Source organism: Lissotriton helveticus, chromosome 8 (assembly GCF_964261635.1).
Source record: "Lissotriton helveticus chromosome 8, aLisHel1.1, whole genome shotgun sequence".
Lineage (NCBI taxonomy): Eukaryota > Metazoa > Chordata > Amphibia > Caudata > Salamandridae > Lissotriton > Lissotriton helveticus.
Genome location: NC_136069.1, coordinates 898134240 through 898152812, shown reverse-complemented (window position 1 = coordinate 898152812; position 18573 = coordinate 898134240). Strand labels below are relative to the sequence as shown.

Here is an 18573-nt window from a genome sequence, read left to right as displayed (position 1 = left end):
ACTCCCCCCTCCCCTCTGGCGGGAAGATCCCTGTTCGTTTCGACTAGAGTCTCCCCCGGGGGACTCTGGTGCTCACCCAGCGATCGGCCTCGACAGCCAGTTTCCGGGGGTCAGCCAACTTGCTGTCCAGGAGGTGCTGTCGGAGTTCCACAAAGCAATTCGTAGACAAATGTTCATAAGCAATGAGGTCGATGAGCCCCTCAAAGGTGGACACCTTGCTGCCCTTGATCCACCCTTCCAAGGCCCGGCTGTAGAAATTCACATATTCCACCCATGTGGTGCCGGGGATCTTCTTGCAGTCTCTAAACCGCTGCAGATACATTTCTGGGGTCCGTACCTTGTGAGTGGGGCCTCTTTCATGTGGCTGTAAGAGGTTTGTTCGGCGGACGGTAGGTCGAGTAGGGTGTCTCTCCCTTCGCTCAGGAATCGTCCCCACAGCCCGGCCCCCCAATCCGTCCGCGGAATTCGGTGGGAGGTCATGGCGACCTCGTAGGCCTTGAACCATTGCTGGATGTCATCGTTTTTGTAGTATTCCTTTACCACGTCCTTGGGGATGTGGACTTTGGGTTCCGCCGGGGGAACTGACTCTCGGGTCACCGAGGTTCGGTTGTCTTCGCTCGGGGCCTTCAGTTCGATCTCCTTTAGGCCGCGCTCGTGCTCCAGCTGGAGTCTTTTCCCTTCGTGTTCTCGCTGGAGTTTCTTCTCCTCCAGTTCTCCTTGCAGCCGCAACTGCTCGATGGCTAGCTTCTTCTCGGCCAGCTTGAGTTCTCCGTCTATCTTCAGACGCGCTAGTTCTAGCTCGTGGTTTCGGTTGCGTTCTTGGTCTGTCATCTCTTCTTGAGACAGACCTCTCTCCGTGTTGGGATTCCGCGTCGGGGACTCTGCTCTCTCATGTTCTTGGGCGTGGGTTTCGGTCAGTGGCCCTCCCTCTCCACCGTCTTCTGTCGGCGGGGGAGGTTGTGCTCCGGCCTCCACCCAGGCTGTCAGGGCTTTTTGAAAGTCTTCTTTGATGCTTAATCCCGTTGTCAGGATATGGAGATCTTTGCAAAATTGCTTCAGTTCTCGGTGCGTATAGTCTTCCAGAAGCTCTATCTGGAAGGTGGTCTTGTCGTTCGTGAGGCTCATGGTTGTTCTTCGTTCGGGTAGTGTGTCAGTACTGTACGATCCCTAGAAGTAGGTTCTTATCGCGACGCTGCCACCAATGTTAGAAGGGGCGATCTCAGAGGGCCAGGTTGTGCTCACCTGACCACCCCTGGACCCACCTCTCCCACAGATCTTGCCGAGTCTTATCGTGAGGTCCTCACCGGGGAGGACTTCGAGTCTTAGATCGTACACACTGAGCTCACACCACACTTACGAACGGACACCACACCGTTGGATTTCAGTAACAAGTTCTTTATAAGCAGTAAAAAGAAAATAGCACTCTTATGTACAATTGATCGAGGTATCACAAAGTCTTTGAGGGTCGGGAAGAGGGAAGCGGGACAGTCTTTAGCCTTTAGGCCAGTACGAGACGTACCCTACGCACAGCTCTCAATCCTTGAGCCGGGGGATACGGAAGATGGGAGTCGTACTGGCTGCTTCACTCACGTCAAATCGGCTCAGTCGTCATGGTGGTCTCGATGGTCCAGCCGGACCAGAGTACTCCTCCAGCCACGACGAGGTCAGCAGGGCTCTATCCGGAGAAGTTCTTGAGGAGCCGCGACAGCGTCCGCAGGGCTCCGAGGTCTTAGAGAGGATGAGCCGCGACAGCGTCAGCAGGGCTCTGAGGTCTTAGAGAGGACGAGCCGCGACAGCGTCAGCAGGGCTCCGATGGTTGCGAGTTTAGCTTGAGCCGCGACAGCGTCAGCAGGGCTCAGGTGGTTCAGTTCCTTGTTGCGAAGAGGGAGCCGCGACAGCGTCAGCAGGGCTCAGCGATGCGAGGTTGAGTTCTTCTCAGGGTCAGCCGCGATCAGATCAGCAGGCTTCAAGTCCAAGATACAACTGCCCGCTAGTTGTCGTGCGGGCCCTGATATAGTCCAATCGCCCTTTGATGTCCGGACCCTCGCAGACGGAGGTCTCGTGCCTTGGGGGCTGGTCGCTGGCGAGGTCCGGCGGTGGGCTCTTTGATCCTTTGAAGATGCGTCCCAGACGCCAGCGGGTCTGGAGCCAGCACTCGGGGAGGCCAGAGGTGCGAACGAAACTGGCCCACAGGGGGAGGCCAAAGGTGTGACAGATACCAGTCTCTCAGGGGAGGCCGGAGGTGCCATCGAAACTCCCTGGCTTATCTCACTCGGGGAGCCCTTTACCCCCCAGCCGGAACTGGCGCGCCTTTGGAGTCTGGGTTTTCACTGGGGGCTGGGGTCACGCTAGGCCCCTGGAGTCAGGGATCACGGGAAGGGAAAATGGCTGCCGGGCCTTGTGGGGCATGCAGGTTTAGGCGCTCGGAGCCGGAGAGTGGGACGGGATACGTGGGGCTGGTCGCCGGTTACGGGGTCTGGGCGTACCAGGGGCAGGACGACCAGGGCTCGGGGTGCAGGCTACGCTAACGGGGCGCTGCGCAGGGAACCCAGGATGCAGGGCTACGCTCACAGGGTGCGGACGAGCAGGGCCGGACCACGCCACGAGGCCGGGTCCAACAGACTAGATATGGATGTGGCCCAGAAATGTACTAAGGGGTGGGCACCAATATCCAAGGATGCCCCTAATGTGCCAAAATATGCCAAATATGCCTGGGATATTGCCACACCATTCAGGTACACTCTCATACGTACTTACACACACACATGCTCTTCACAACATTTTTTACTTACGTTCTATCCAGGCTGCACATGCCTGCTTCAGCTCGGGTGGAGCGTGGATTATCCTCAGCCTGGATTGCAGTGCCAACATTCATGGAAGAAAAAGCAGGCCAGGCTGATGCTTCTTGTGTGCTCCCAGCACTTGCCGGAACTTCTCCTTGGCTTCTTCCTGATGCAGATAGACCCCTCCAAGGAGTTTGTGTCGAGGGAAGCAACACATTCACACTGCTCCAGGGAAGTGGAGAGCAGTGTTGATTCATTTTTCGCCTGAGAGATGTTCCCTTGGGTGGATAAGGAACCATCAGCTTAAAAGCCCACTGTAAGCCAACCTCACCATAGCCCCTATAATTGGCACCCCTGCATGGGACCCAGTGAGATCCCTTGGTTTGGTGATGTACTCGCATATCTGAACAGGGTGAGCCGCTCATAGCTGACAAGTGACAGCTCAAGACTTGTTCTTGAAATTATCTCTGGTGCTTGTGTTTCAGGCGTAATTGGAAATGATGGGGCCCAGCAGAATGTGATGAGGGGCCCCTAAGTTTCCCATATCTCACAAATATTCATAGGCCCTGGGCTGACTGAGGTTCCTCTAAAGGGATCAGGGACATATGCGACCAGTGGCGCTGTTCATGGACCCAGGCGGTACGCCGGACAAAAAGAAAGAATTTGCAATGACAGGAATAAACAATAAAAATAAAACAATATTTTAAAAGCAAATGACAGGGAAAGGCGGAAAAAAGAGGAGGAGAGGGAAATTGGAGAATGAGGAAGTGACAAAATATGTTGTTAAAGTAAGAAAGGACATGAAAGAGTGAAAGGATAAGAATTTGTGACTGAAAGAAATTGTGCCAGAGAGCAAGTTTCAAGAGAGAGACAAAGAGAGAGAAGGTGCTCTCTATGGGGCCTTCCTCTGCGGACAGGCCCTACTTATGCTATCCGCATGTAGTGAGTATTTTTATTCACGAAGGTCCTGGGGTCTTTGTGGTCAGAAGAGGGAGAAAAAATGATAACAATTGAAAAACAAGTAGCCTGAGCATGATACCCACCTTCCAGGGCTTCCTGCGGCGTTTCCAGTGCAGTACTGCTGATTTAGACGCAGAGATGGGCAGCTTGGGTGCTCTTTGTCAGCTGGAAGATAACACAACAAGGGAGCACAGAAGTGGATGCCTGCTTTGGTCCAGGGAGGACTAGTGATTGCGCGATGATTGGGAGCACTCACGTCAGTCCCTGCTTGAGCTCGATCATAGTGCATAAATGCTTTTTCCAGGGCAAAAAATTATTTAAAAATTCCAAGAAACACAAAAACGGAAAAAGTGAATCACACTTATCCCAGCATCCATGAACGGTGTGAGAAATACAGAATGTCTGCAGACAAACTCCCTTAGGGTGAATGCATCGAGGAAGTAAAGTGAACAGGGACAGAAACACTATGAAAGAAAACAAGCCAAAGCAAGAAGCGAAAAAAGAGTTTGCCACACAAAAGATAAATAATGACAGCATAACTAAACTGTACTTGGCCGGGTCTTTTCAGATAACAATGGAAATGAGGTAGCATTTGCATGAACCACTCAGGAGGCAGCTAAGAAGAGGGACACTGGATTCAACCTATAGTAAGCAGCAGGCGGGTTCAAAGTCCTTTTACTGAATACAACACGTCTTGCAGACAGCACATGCGAACTCCTGACCTAAAAATTGAATGACTTAAAAACTAGGAGTAATTTAACAATAGTTGTGAGATTGTCTTTTCTCTCCCCTTCAGTGTGTGACGTGAGGATCTGACCTGCCTGTATCAGCCTATGGGACACATTTGGCCCAATTCAGAAGTATGTCAATTGGTTACTTTTTTATTACATTTTGTAATGATTGAATCAGGTACAAGTGATGAGTTTCAGGTAGCTTTATTCAAGATGGTACTAGAGATAAGAAGATTAGAGCAATACCCTACCATGAGCAGCCAGCAGGCAGCTCAGCCCAGTCAACTGTGAAGATTTGACTCCCAACATTCTATAGGATGATATCATAGCAAGATTCCACAGAGAGGGCAAGAATAACATTGGAGTCAAGATACAACATATCCCCCTTTCTTCTATATTTAAATAAAACAACAATGAGGGACAAGAAAGAAGAACCGAAGATAAGAATAAACTGAGGAAATAAGTAACATGAAACAATTGAAAGAAGAGAGCAACACGAAAGGATAAGAGAAGCAAAGAAGAGAGGCAAACCAAGATATAAGAATCATCCTCCCTTCTGTACAGAAAAGAAAAAGAACAAAATAACATCGTCAGAGAAAAGGAGAAAAATATTCACAAATAACTGCCCGAAACATACCCACTGGCCAGAACAGGACTGTGAGAAGGCAGAAGAGGAATGAACCAACAAAACTCAGGACTACAGGATGTGGAAAACACAGAGAAAGAAAACACAGCAGAAAAGCCGAGGAAAACTAAGAATCCACACGAGGCGCAAGGAGTAAACATCACCAAGAGAACAGAAATGAAGAAAGATGAGGAAAAGTAAAAAGATAATCCTCACCCAAGTCAAACACCATGATCAATACAAAATAAAAAATATAATGTAAAGACAACAGTTTAAATATAATATTCAATAGAACAATAACATACCTATGTGAAGTTTGGGAGGACTATAGCCCAAAAGCAACCCCTAAAAAGATAAGGGATTATAGAAGTTACAGATGGGACTAAGACCTATAGAAACAATAGTCCTTGTAAAATTGGCATTGTACAGATATGGATAGGGACCCATATGATAATACAAAAAGGACTAAAACCCTCGCATAGCTCCCAGGAGGAAGATAGAAATAAGTTGTGCACAAGTGAGAGATGTACGAGTTTACACTGAACAGAATGGAACTAAAAGACGAATGATGTCAACAAACAGAAATGGGTAGGGACCCATATGATAATGCGAAAAGGACTAAAACCCTTGCATAAGGACGCACCTCATGGAGAGGTACAGACGATGTGCACAGAGCAAATAGAATGCGAGGCACCTCGAATGGAGGTAAAACGATGTGTACCAGTAGTGCACTGTAGCAACGGGACATGAACCCGTGCGACACGTGTACTCCAGTGATGCGAGTATAACCCTCACGACACCCAATATAGGGCAAAAGTATAAGAATAGTGTGACAAAAGTCTCTTGCTGTGTTTCATAACATTGGGACTGAGACCTCAGTGTACACCCCGTGTGAGGTAAAGTATAAAAGAGAGAATATATGGGTAAGAACCCATGACTTGCCTCCGGTTCTCAAGTTGGAAAAAACATTAAGAATACTATTGTAGAATACATCCCTTCTGTAACCAAAATTGTTGAAGTTGAGATGTATGTGCGGTAAACAAAAATCCCACTTTAAAACAAACATCAGCCAATAAACTCTGTAAATGAACAAGGCATAGTGAACAATGGTAATGGGAATTCACATAACAAGTGTCCAATCTGGTACTCCGGCGAGCGAGTACTCACTCAAGATATCTACACACAGTTCCACGCAGTTGCCAGCATCCAGTGTGGAAAAGTGAAGACTTGAAAAGGCGTGAGTGCCTACTGTGTCCAAACGGTGAATTCACAATGACACCATAAGACTCACCATGTAGGCCAGACTGGAATGGACCAAAAATCAGGCAGAAAAGAGACAATCAGAGGCACGTTATTCCCAACTTCAGATGTCCGACCGGGAAGGAACCGGGAAACAAGCCAACACCATTGAAAATGACAAAACTTCATACAAGCGGACAATGTGGTTGGAAGAAGACGGTCCATTGAAGGCTATGTTGAAAATTCTGCAGATTCCAATCGAAAGATGGCGGCACGTAGTCACGCCAGTACAGAGTGATTCACGGCATGTGCGTGCGCCCAACGTTGCTGCACTGGACGGCTGGATCGTCAAGAAGATTCTTGAGGCTGACTCATCGCTGAAGATTCGACTTGAAGATCCACGAGAAGGTAAGAGCGCGCACACGGAACATGCCACATGCCTCTTTTTCAACCCGCTAAGCTGCTGTTGAACTGCCAGTAGTTAAAGGGACAGCCAGAATCATTAAAACATATATATTTTTTTAAAATACAAAAGAAATATGGTGTCACCCCTTAAAGATCACAGCAACTCTGGGAGACAGGGCAACACAAGCCGAGATCTGGCACAGAGATGAGGGTCCCAAATGTACACAATGCTTTAGCAAACAGTGAAAGCACGAAGACTCATTGTGCAGTAGGAGGTCGCGCTGGATCACAATGAAAACCCAAGAAAAGCACTGACATGGAAAAATAAAGGAGAAGAAAGGTACTTGTGGGAAGGTTTCTTTTAAAAAAGATGACATTTGTTGTAATCCACATCGAGGTGACAGGTTGTCCTTTGTTTAAAAAGTATATCCCTTTCATTGAAACCAAGTGAAAAGATGACTGTGAGAACAGCTGGGGCTGTGTTTGAGTTCCAGATGAAAATGTGGAGAAGCTGTGGGAACAGCATGTAGATCATTGAAGTGTGGATGAGATCTTGCTTGTAAAGATGCTGTAAAGACAGCTTGCAGAGACTTGAGCTGCAGTTGAGAGAGGAGATGGCACTGTTATGTGAGTGGCACTCAAGAAAGCAGCTTGGATGGCGCACACATAGAACAGCACACTTCTTCACCAGACAATGTAGACAACAATGTGTGGCGCAGAAGACAGATGTTGAATGACAGGCTTACCCTCACAGAAGGCACAGCAGAGATGCATAGAGATGATGGGGAGTAGACACCCAAAACTGTAAGGATAGCTCTTGTAGTAGCACTTCCCCAGACGCACAGAACAACTGGCAGACTGCTGATGGCCGATGGGAGGTCACTGGTGGGGTCAGGATGCCATTTGAAGGTAGATGCCTAGCTTGAGATACTGTAGAATCTGTACTTGGGGTTGCTTGAGGTTTGAAGAGGTGATAGATGCAGGTTCTTTTGAAGATAGTCGCCAAAAAGTTGTAGTAGTTGAATCAGGTACAAGTGATGAGTTTCAGGTAGCTTTATTCAAGATGGTACGAGAGATACGGAATTTAGAGCAAGACCCCACCAGGAGCAGGCACCTCAGCCCAGTCAACTGTGAAGATTTGACTCCCAACATCCTTTTTTTTTTTTTTTTATTTTTTTTATCCTCATATAGCGAAAATGTTATGTGTATGGAAAATTTGGTTTCTGCCTCTGAAGCTTTTGTACCGTCACTGCCCCATGGTCTCTCTTGTCTGGGGAGTTTTCCCTTATCTTGCTCGATCAGAGGAGTTCCTTTGCCATTTACATATAAACATATCTGTAATCGAGAGGAGGGGAGCTAGCCACCTTGGCTACTCTATGAGTATCATACTCATTAACCAGATTATGCTTTCGCTTTAATCATAGGACAGTGTGTTCTGCCCTTTTCTCAGAGGTCAGATGTTTTTCCATGATCTCCCAATATTTAAACCTCTTGCTAGTTTTCCCCCTTCTATCTAGTTTATTTGTCTTGATGGCTGAGTTCATCCACTCTCCATGTGTCGGAGGTGATGGGCCAATCCACTTAATGCAGATCTCCCTTCTAGCTATTACCATTAATACAAAAAGTAGCTTTGCTTCCATTACTGTTAATTTAACTTTCCCTGTTGTGTTACCAATCCCAAAGAGAATAAGAGTTGTACTTACTTTTAGATGTTTTTGAAATATCTAATTTAACGTCTTACCAACTTCTTCCCAGAATATTCTTAGTGATGGGCAGCTCCAGAACATATGGACATCGTCTGCCCTTTCTTCCCCACATTTAGGGCATTTTTTGATTCCTGCGTTTTTGAATTTTGAGAGTTTTTTCGGTGTCCAATAGGCTCTATGCAAAGTATAAAGATGATTCCGTTTCAGTGCCGCGGATTTTAATGTTGACCAACATTTCTCTATTGAATCTTCCCATATATTTACTAGGTCTTCTATAATCAGGTCTCTCCCCCAGATTTGGTCTACCATCTGGGAACTTTCATCTTCTTCCGTTATAAGGGTCCAATACCATTTTGCTACCTCCTTATTTATGGGTAGGATTTTTATCATTTCTTTTTCTAATGTCTTGCTATCTTTATCATGTGTTGGTATTGTCTTTGCCCAGCTGCTTAGTTGATAAAACTTGAATTTTGATATTGTTCCATTGGAGATCTTATACATTTCTTCCCATGAGATTAATGTTGACCCATTTAGGAGTTGACCCCAGTATTTAATATCGTTTTGTTTTAAGGGGGTGGCCATTGCGTCTTTTAAACAGTCCGGAGTTCCGGGAGAGTTCCATATCGGTGCCATTGTACTGTAATAGGGGATTTTTAGGATTGTTCTAATTTGCATCCAAAGTTTAACTGCTTCCTTTAGTATCTTTAGCTTGATTTTCTTGAAGTATTTTTGGTGACCAAATTTAAAAAGAAAGTGGCCCCCAGATACAGTCATTGCTTGCAGGTATTCCGGGTAGTACTGGTGTATTCTTAGGAGAGCTCGTATATTTTTAAATTGAAAAGCCCTATAATATTCTGTTAAGTCTGGACTTGCTATTCCTCCTTTCTCTTTTTTCCTCCTGAGTTTTTTCCGTGATATTCTGGTTCCCTTGGAGGCCCATATAAAACTTGCAAGCTCTCCCTGCAGCTTTTTTAATGCGACTTTTTTAAATTCCAATGGAATGGTATTGAACAGAAAGGTATATTTTGGGAGTATGGTCATTTTTATGATGTTAGACCTCCCTATAAAGCTTAGAGGTAGGCTAGACCATACTTTAAGCAGTTTTCTCACCTCTCGGGCCACTCTATTTAGATTGTTTTGTGGTATTTTATCTAAATTTTGATTTACCAAGATGCCCAAATATTTTATCTCTTGTTTTATGTTGGAGCTATTAAAGTGTGTGTTCCATGTCATTATTTCTGTTTTTGTGTGATTTACTGAGTATCCTGACACTTGTCCAAAATTACTAATGATTTTTTCAATAGCTGGTTTAGATTTTACATATTCATCTGTGAATAGCATCAGATCGTCTGCGTAGAGTGCTAACTTTTTCTCCCACCCTTGGTATTTAAATGGAGTTATTTCCTTACAGCTTCTGAGTTTGTTTGCTAAGGGTTCTATATATAAATTAAAAAGCAGGGGGGAGAGAGGGCACCCCTGTCTAGTGCCCCTGCCAATTTTGATATTACTCGTAAGGCTGCCATTAACCAGGATTCTTGATCTAGGATTTTTATAAATTTCTCCTACTGCGTGTTGAAAGGAGTCCCCTAGGTTATTTTTATTCAGTATACTATTCAGGAATGCCCAGTTTACTCTATCGAATGCCTTAGCGGCATCGACAGTTAGTATTGTGAGAGGGGTATTTTTTGACATGGCTATGTCTATAGCGCTAATGAGTTCTTGTGTCAATTCATGTAATTGTCTTCCTTTTGTAAAGCCCTTTTGGTCTGAGTGTATAAGTTGAGATGTAAGCTTTCCCAGTCTTGTTGCCATTATTTTACTAAATATTTTATAATCTGCATTGAGCAGAGATATCGGCCGGTATGATTCACATTTTTTGGGGTCTTTTCCTGGCTTTAAAATGATTGTTATCACTGCGTCGTTCCATGTATCCGGCAGCTTTTCCTTCTGTTTAAAAGGGTTAGATTTACCAGCTCTGTTATATGTGGGACCTAGGTATCCAATAAAGACAGGTACAACTCATTTGGTAGTGCATCTGGGCCTGCAGCTTTTCCTTTCTTCAGGGTTTTTATTATGTTTTTAACCTCGGTAGTTGAAATTTCCATATTTAACTCGTTTTTCTCCTCTTCAGATAATTTTAACACTGGCATGTCTCTTAGATATTCCTCTATCTGTTCCTCAGATGGGTTGACATCTTCAGTGTATAGCTCCGAGAAGAAGTTTGTAAATTCATTTCTGATTTCTTCTTCCGCTGAGGTCATGCTTGCTTGATCTTGTTTTATTAGGGTTTTTACCTTGTTTCTTACTGCGTCGGTCTTTAATTTCCATGCAAGCCATTTTCCGCATCCCTCCCCATATTCATGATTTGCCAGCTTGCTTGCTTCCCACTTAGTTCTTACTCTTTCTTCGAGAATATCACTAAGGGAGTCCTTCTGGCTTTGTCTATCTTTTTGCAAGCTTTCTTTCTTGTCTGGATCTTTTTCCACTAGTATTTGGGAGTCTAGGGTGTTTATGATTTTTTCTAAGTCTGTTATTTCCTTTTTCGCTTTCTTTGATTTATGTGTTCCAAGGCTAAGTAGCTTGCCCCTTAATACGGCCTTATACGTGTCCCATACAATTTTTTTGATGTTCCTGTTTTATTATTTTCGGAAAAGGCTTCTGTTTCTTCTTTGAGTGCTTGTATGATTTCCTGATCTAAAAACATGGCTCTTTCCACCGTAAACCTTTTATGTATCTGGGTTACCTTAATTTGTAATGTTAGCTGTACGGCGGAGTGGTCTGATAGATGGGCTGGAATGTGGCTTAGTTTTGTCACACTTTCCAGTAGGCTTCTATGTATTAAGAAAAAATCGATTCTAGATCTATGTCCTAATTTTTTATTGTGTAGTGTGAAGGGTTGGCTCTTATCTCCTTTTTATTTCCATATATCTACGATCTCTAGATCTCTCTTGTAAATACCAATCCATTCCCTCATTTTTGGTAGATTAGGAAGATTAGGATTTCTTCCTGGGGGAGACCTATCAGTTTTAGGGTCTAAAATGAGATTAAAGTCTCCTCCTAGAATTACTGGAGTGTTGGTTAGTAGCAGATGTGTATACAATTTCTGTAAGGGTTCGGGGTCATCAAGGTTAGGGCCGTAGTAGCCTGCTATTGTAAAAGCGGTGTTCCCCAATTTTATTCTTGCTAGTGCCCACCTTCCTTTACTATCAACTTCCGAAAATTCCATAATTGCATTTAAGGATTTTTTAAAAACAATGGCTACTCCTTTGATATTGCACCCTTGGTTTGTGCAAATATGCATATCCACCCATCCTAGATTTTTCATTATCTGGTCCCATTCCTCTTTCAATAGGTGTGTCTCCTGTAGAATAATAATTTTGCTTTCAGATGCCTTAAAATATTCTAGGATTTTGTTTCTTCTACTTTTCGTTCTCATGCCATTAACATTCCAGCATAATATTTTTATGCTTCTACTGGTGTCTCCCATTATTTTTGCTTATTTTCATTATCTTTTGTTTGCCGATTTCAATAGCTTTGGTAGTGAATTGTTGATGTTCCATTCTTTTCCAATTTTTTTCGATATTGAGGATTATTTTTTTGGTTTTTTTCCCCCATTTTGCTCCCCACCCATTTTTTGTTTTGTGAGTTTTTTTACTTTTTTGATTTTGTGTTTTACTCTTACCCTCCCCGGGGAAGCCTCCTTCTTCTTTTCTTGGGGTTTCCATCTTAACCCCTTTGGACTCCTCGAAACTAGACCTGGAATGTTTATTTTATTTACTTTGCGCCGTCACCTAGTCACGGTTATTTACGAATATTTTGTTGTGTTTTTTTTTTATTTTTTGCCTTTGAGTCCATTTCAACATGTAGGGTTTTCCATTCGGACATTGTCTTTCATTAAAATGAGCAGATTTTTCACTTCTTCAGGGTCTCTGATATTCCTCATTTTATTGCGCCACATGATTCGTAGGGAGGGCGGGAACTTCATTTGTACTGTAGCCCCTAATGATTGTAATTCTGGCATAAGTTTTCCCAACTCCCATTGTCTGTCCTGAGATGCTTTGGACATATCAGATCTAATTCCGAAGGACCATGAGCCTTTACTAAAATCTCCCTTTTTCAGAGCCTCGCCAAGGATCTTTTCTTTTAATGTGTAAGTCTTGAAATTTATAAGAATCTTCCTGGGTGTTTTTCTCTCTTTGACCTTTCCAAATGGATCTCTGTGGACTCTTTGTATATCCTCTTCCAAAGTCTCAGCGTCGCTCCATGGAAAGTGTTCCACCAGAAGATCTACAATAAATTTCTTTATATCAGTACCTTCTTGATTTTCTGGAACGTTTAAGATTCTTATATTATTTTTCCTTGCTTGATTTTCGAGAGATTCCAGTTTCTCACTCATATGTTTTCCCTCCTGTCTCAGCGTGTGTAGTTCTTTCCTGTTACTTTCCACCCTACTGTTCAATCCGCTTACTTCCCCCTCCACGGCTGTGACTCTCTCTCCTAAAGTATTTAGTTTACAATCCAGTTTTCGCACACTTCTTGAATCTTATCTTGCTTTGCTTCCGATATGGCGAATTTGTCTCTCATTTCGATCCATATTTTCTCCAAAAACTCATCCGTTTGATTTCTAGTGCTTTTAGAACCTGATTTTCCAGCCTTCCCGGTTTCCTGTTTCTTCTGCGTCTCAACAGTATCTTTCTCCTTGCATAGTTCCATCTCTTCAATACCTTCTATTTCTCCTGTTACGACTATTGTGACCGTTGTTGTGGCTGTTTCAGCCATATCTTGAGGATAGCGGTGGGTTCTGAATTTTTCGACTTCTTTGTTTTCTAGTCTGATTTTAATTGTTGTTTTGGAGGAGATATTTGTACTTTTGCTTTGTAAATTGGGGAGAGGTTCTACTTGGGGGGATTGATCTTCTTTCTGCTGTGGTGAGGCTAGCTCGGGTTTATCCACTAATATTTCAGGTCGATTTATGTCGTCCTTTACATAGTTTGTCTGCTGCTTCTGTACTTTAAAGAAAGTTCTCAGTGAGGGTGTAATCTTTATTTTCGGAGTTGAGTCAAGTTTGTCTCCAAATAATTTCACCTTGTTCGTATATTTTTTTATGGGCTCAAGAGGTGTTTTTTTTGCCTTCCTTCGATTAACCTCTCTAGGGGTAATATTCTTGGGGTATTGTTCTTTTTTGAGGAAGTTCCTATTTCTAAGGCTATAACTAGAGACCACAGTTGCCGCGCATCTTTTTTTCTCTGTGTCACTCTGGTTGGCTGATTTTTGTGATTCTTCACTTTTTTGGTGAATATCTGTGTCCTTGTCTTTGTCTTTGTCCCCCCTGCTCGCTCCAATTCTTCCCTCCTCTTCTGGCGATATTTCACTCATGTGTTGCCTAGTTAAGGTGTTTTCCTCTTTTTTATGCCCAATCACTGTCTGACTTCACTGAGTCTCTGGGTTCAAACCTGCAGAAGCACTTCTCTCCCTCGCCTATGCCTCCTTTGCCAAACAAAACCTCCAAAAGAGCTTTCTCACGGGTTCCACAGCAAACTGAGAGTGGACTCTGCTCACCTCCACTGCCGCCACCGCCGCCGCCGCCGCTGCCGCTAATGCCCCGGAAAAGGAAGCCAAGCCTTCCGGATGCTCTCCTGTGGGCCGCTCTCGCCCTCCCGGCCTCCGCCCAGACTCCGGAGAAGTTCGCGCTTTGGTTGACGTCTCACCCGCTGAAGCAGGGGCGTAACACAGGCCCCCGCAGCCCCCGCAGTGTGGGGGGCCTCAAATCTCCAGGGGCCCCCTCGGCACTGCTCTCTGGCCACAGAGCTCCAGACTGAGCCCGCAGGAGGCCCTTCCATGTGCCTTGCAAGAAGGCCAGGCAGGCACAGTTTCGTGAAAGCGCTGCTCGTTACCAGTAAGTGTCACACCCTTCTGCAATATCCAATTATTTAATTGAATTTCCTGTCACTACTTTCTTATCCTGATAATGTAATTTACTTTCGTTTTGAGTGCGCCTGAAGACGCCTCATGATCTTGATCCTTTAAGTTGCAGCTGCAGAGCAGAGGCCTCAAACCTTAGCTATCGTGCAGCTTAAATCATGATCGCGCTGGGGCCCCATTATGTTCCTGTGCACAAGAGGCGGTGTCAGATGAGTTCAGATCACGTTTTTCACTGTAAAAGATTCTCTCTGCCAGGCCTTCACTACTTTTAGATGAAGCAGTGAGGCAGACCCTCCTCGCCACCGCACGCTTCCATCATCTCAAGGAAATAGCTCCAGAGTCTCCTGCTTTAGCCTGCACTCGTAAGTCTCTTGCGAAATTCCCTTTCAGTTAAAGATATTTAATAATACAAATATTTTGCTTGTATAGCACCAAGTCTCTGAACTAGCAGAGCCACATTTTATTGATCCCTGAAGAGCCAAAGGCTGAGGGTGGTAGGGGAGGGATGAGGGGGTTGCCGGACTACATCACGCAAGTCTCTACAGCAGGAACTATAACCAATTAAGTTATCTTTCCCACTATGTATATAAATCCCACTCATTTTGAAAGTTATTTCTGAAACAAGGAAAACCCGCTTGATTACTGACACTTTCGTTGTGCACATGGTCCTCTCTGTAGACTTCTTGCCTAGTTGTTACTCTTATTTTTGCATGCCTGGACCTGAGTTCCTTCCTTCGTTGCACAAATGTATTTTCTCCTCAATCTCTATGATTAGTTACCAGTCAGCACTGCATTCGATTTGTTGGGAGATGGTGTGAAAGTTAAAAATGGGCCTTTCTGCTGTAAGGGTGTCCGAAAAAGACAAAGTTGTTTTGTACTATGTAAGTAATGTAATGTAAGTCAGGACACCTTGGAAAACCTGAGACCAATCTCTCTATTGCCTTATCTTGCTAAAGTGACCGAAAAAATTGCAAATAAACAGCTTATGACTCACTTTGAAGCTAATAAATCCCTGCATAGCTCCCAGTCCGGTTTCCGGACTAATTACTCCACCGAGACAGCCCTCCTGAGAGCCACTGAGAGCCACTGAAACGCTTCGGGCAGGAGCTGATGAGGGGCATACGATGGCGCTCATAATGCTGGACCTCAGTGCTGCGTTTGACACTGTAGCTCACTCCATCCTGCTACAGTGTCTAAACCAGGCTGGGGTCACCAAGGCGGCATTGGGATGGCTTAAATCCTTCCTAATAGACCGAAGCTTCCAGGTTCAGAGAGGCAACTCCCTCTCGGACAGCATTTCTCTAGAACAGGGGGTGCCTCAGGGCTCTGCCCTGAGCCCCACCCTGTTTAACCTTTATATGGCCCCGCTGGCGGAGGTGGTGCAATCGTACGGCATAAAATTAGTATCTTATGCCGACGATACCCAACTCCTTATCTCCCTATCCCAGGCACCCACCTTGGCTGCTGCTAATTTCAAAACGTGCATGCAGGAGCTTGCAGGCTGGATGAACCAACACTGCCTCAAGCTCAATGGTTCTAAAACAGAGGTGCTTGTGATTGGGGGCAACTCGGCTAGTTGGACCCTGGACTGGTGGCCTCCTTGTTTAGGTGCTATGCCTGCTCCGTGTAAGGAAGCAAAGAACCTGGGTGTATGGGTTGATACCAGACTCTCCTATGACAGCCACGTCCAGAAGCTAGCAGGGAAGTGTTTTGGTGTATTAAAAACCTTAAATCGCACCCTGGACCTCCTTCCTTTAGAGGCCAGACGCACGATGACCCAAGCTTTAGTCACCTCCCGTATCGATTACGGTAATGTTCTACTCTTAGGGACCACTGAGAAGAACATTAAAAAACTACAGGTTCTCCAGAACACGGCGGCCCGATTGGTCCTTAGGCTTCCCAGAAGAGCTGCCTCCAAGCCTACACTAGTGGCCCTTCACTGGCTCCCTATAAAAAAGAGGATCTTGTTTAAAGCGCTCCTCATATGCTACAGGATCACCTCTCAGGTAGCCCCTGATTATCTGAAGGATCTTGCAATCCCCTATACGCCCAACAGAGAATTGCGCTCCAAGGGTACCGGGCTTCTGTGTGCCCCCCGGATAAATAAAGCCAGAATGGGAGGGCGCTCCTTTCGTGCGCTGGCGGCCAAAAATTGGAACCTTCTTCCTCTGCACATCAGATTGGCAGAGACAGAGACCTTATTTAGGAGACTCTTAAAAACTCACCTCTTTACCCTTTAGGTCGCTCACTTTCCCCGGCTACTCTCTCCACAGCGCGGGGACACGCCGAGATGGCGTCACCAGGCGCTTTATAAAATCCTTTATTATTATTATTATTACTAGAGTGGGCAGCAAACGTACCTTGTCTGGCTCTGAAGATAGCCCATTCTGAGTGGCAGTAACTGCCGGGAGTATTAAAGTAAAGCCCAAATCTGGAATAGCAATGAAACCTGTTGAGTGAGGGTGAACAGAATTTGGGGATGTGAAGCAGTGGACATGAGCTGTCATAATTAAGATTCGTGCATGCTAAGTAGCCTGGAAGTCTGCCTTCTTGGCGAGCTTTCTCCCCTGCAACACTATGACACATTTTATTGTGCCCTCAATGGGGTCTACCGTTCCACAATATAGAATCTGTAACTTACTGGCGACGGGGTGATGTTCTCTGACTCAAACCTGGTGTGCTGTGAGACTGCCCTTAGGCACAAGGGAGAATTAGAACACCTGCAACCAGTAGCAAAGCACTGAATCCCAAACATACACTCAATTGATCCACAAAATTACACTAAAATAACAGCAAATGCCTTGAGCCTGGAGCTTCAAGTGCAGTTTGCACAAAGTTGAGTTCAGCTGCGTAAAAGTTAGTACAGCTGATAGCTCTGCATTGCAGTGAGTCACTGTCTGCAGTAAAAGAGCACTACGTTAGTGTCTTTCCATTTCTACAAATGCATTGCTGCATTTTTAAGATCTTCTTATATGTTTCCCTCATTTTCATGGCTTGATTTTGGTCGCGAGAAAGTGTCACTCATAGTCGTTAAAATGTCACTCATATTTTACACTAAAATTATGAAAATGTCACATATGCCAATCTGAAACCTTGGAAGCTATCGGCCTCCTCGAGTTTCATTACACCAGTGTGCTCTACCCTGCAACAACTTCTCATGTGACGTAGTATATCACACCTTCCTGTGTGATCTGATAGTGTTTGCATCAGTCCTGGTTTGCATTCCAAATTTGAAAACTCATACACACAAAGTACAACTTGGAGATCTGTATGTTACATGTAGATAACATAGATGAGAGGGTCGGGGCAACAGCTGCACGTCATAGATTCCTTTTCAGGTGAGATATGTCTGCAGGGTCGGATGCCTGCAGAGTACAATCAGCACCTGGAAGATGTCAGGTCTGTACCAGCAAACACTAGAGAGGAAACAATGTAATGTTAAAATGCATTCTGTGAGCTTGTCATAGACAAAGAGACATGAACCATCCAAAGTGTGCCAAAACATGGTGAAGCGTTTACTTGTCCAATGGCGCATTTGATTTCAGGTCTTCTTTCAGAAAGTGACTGATGAGAAATTGTACTTTTCGGATTGATAATAGGGAGCGAGGGAGCCGGTGCGTAAAATATTGTGAGATGGACAAAGGTTAGCTGCGTTTTCATTCCTTCATTTAACTTTTTTTTATTCGCACATTACTTTCTATTTTTTTAATGCATACTGAACCACCATACCTGCAGTCTAAAGTAATGTACTTTGCGCTATTGAAGAGGAGGCGAGGCACAGTTCTGGCAGAGTCTTGAGCCTTCTCTCAATCCGGCTCGGGCTACCATGTGTTGTACACACCAAATTTACAGAATTAATATGCCGGGATTTCTTACACCCGTTTAAAAGCTTTTCGGCTGCAATGCACTGCAATATAATCTGTTTATTAAGGGCTCAGAGGAATCATCAGCTCCACTAGCCTGGAATGATTATTTGAGTGTCTGACTTCAACTATTTTGTCATAATTCACTTTTTTTTATAGTGAACTCGACCCGATGGTATTGGAGCGCTTTACATAAGCACAAGTTCCATTATACAAGAATGAATTCATCTTTTTGTAGACAGACGAAGATTAAGTGATTTGCCCAGAATCTCAGGATGTTGAGCAGATGCTGAGACTTGATTCCGGTTCCCTAGTTCCAAAGTTGGCAGCTCTAGTTGT

General features: G+C 44.7%; 1 protein-coding gene across 2 annotated transcripts in view; it reads right to left on the bottom strand.

Annotated features, from left to right (window-relative positions):
* The window catches only part of PCID2 (PCI domain containing 2), a 339645-nt gene that overhangs the window by 308536 nt on the left and 12536 nt on the right, over positions 1-18573 (bottom strand). Inside the window, exon 1 of one of the 2 annotated variants that reach the window (XM_078657681.1) lies at positions 6391-6545. The exons of the other annotated variant lie outside the window; for it this stretch is intronic. The gene's annotated coding sequence lies outside the window, so the exon portion shown is untranslated. Of the gene's footprint in view, positions 1-6390; positions 6546-18573 lie in introns of those variants that run through there. 2 annotated transcript variants of the gene reach the window in all.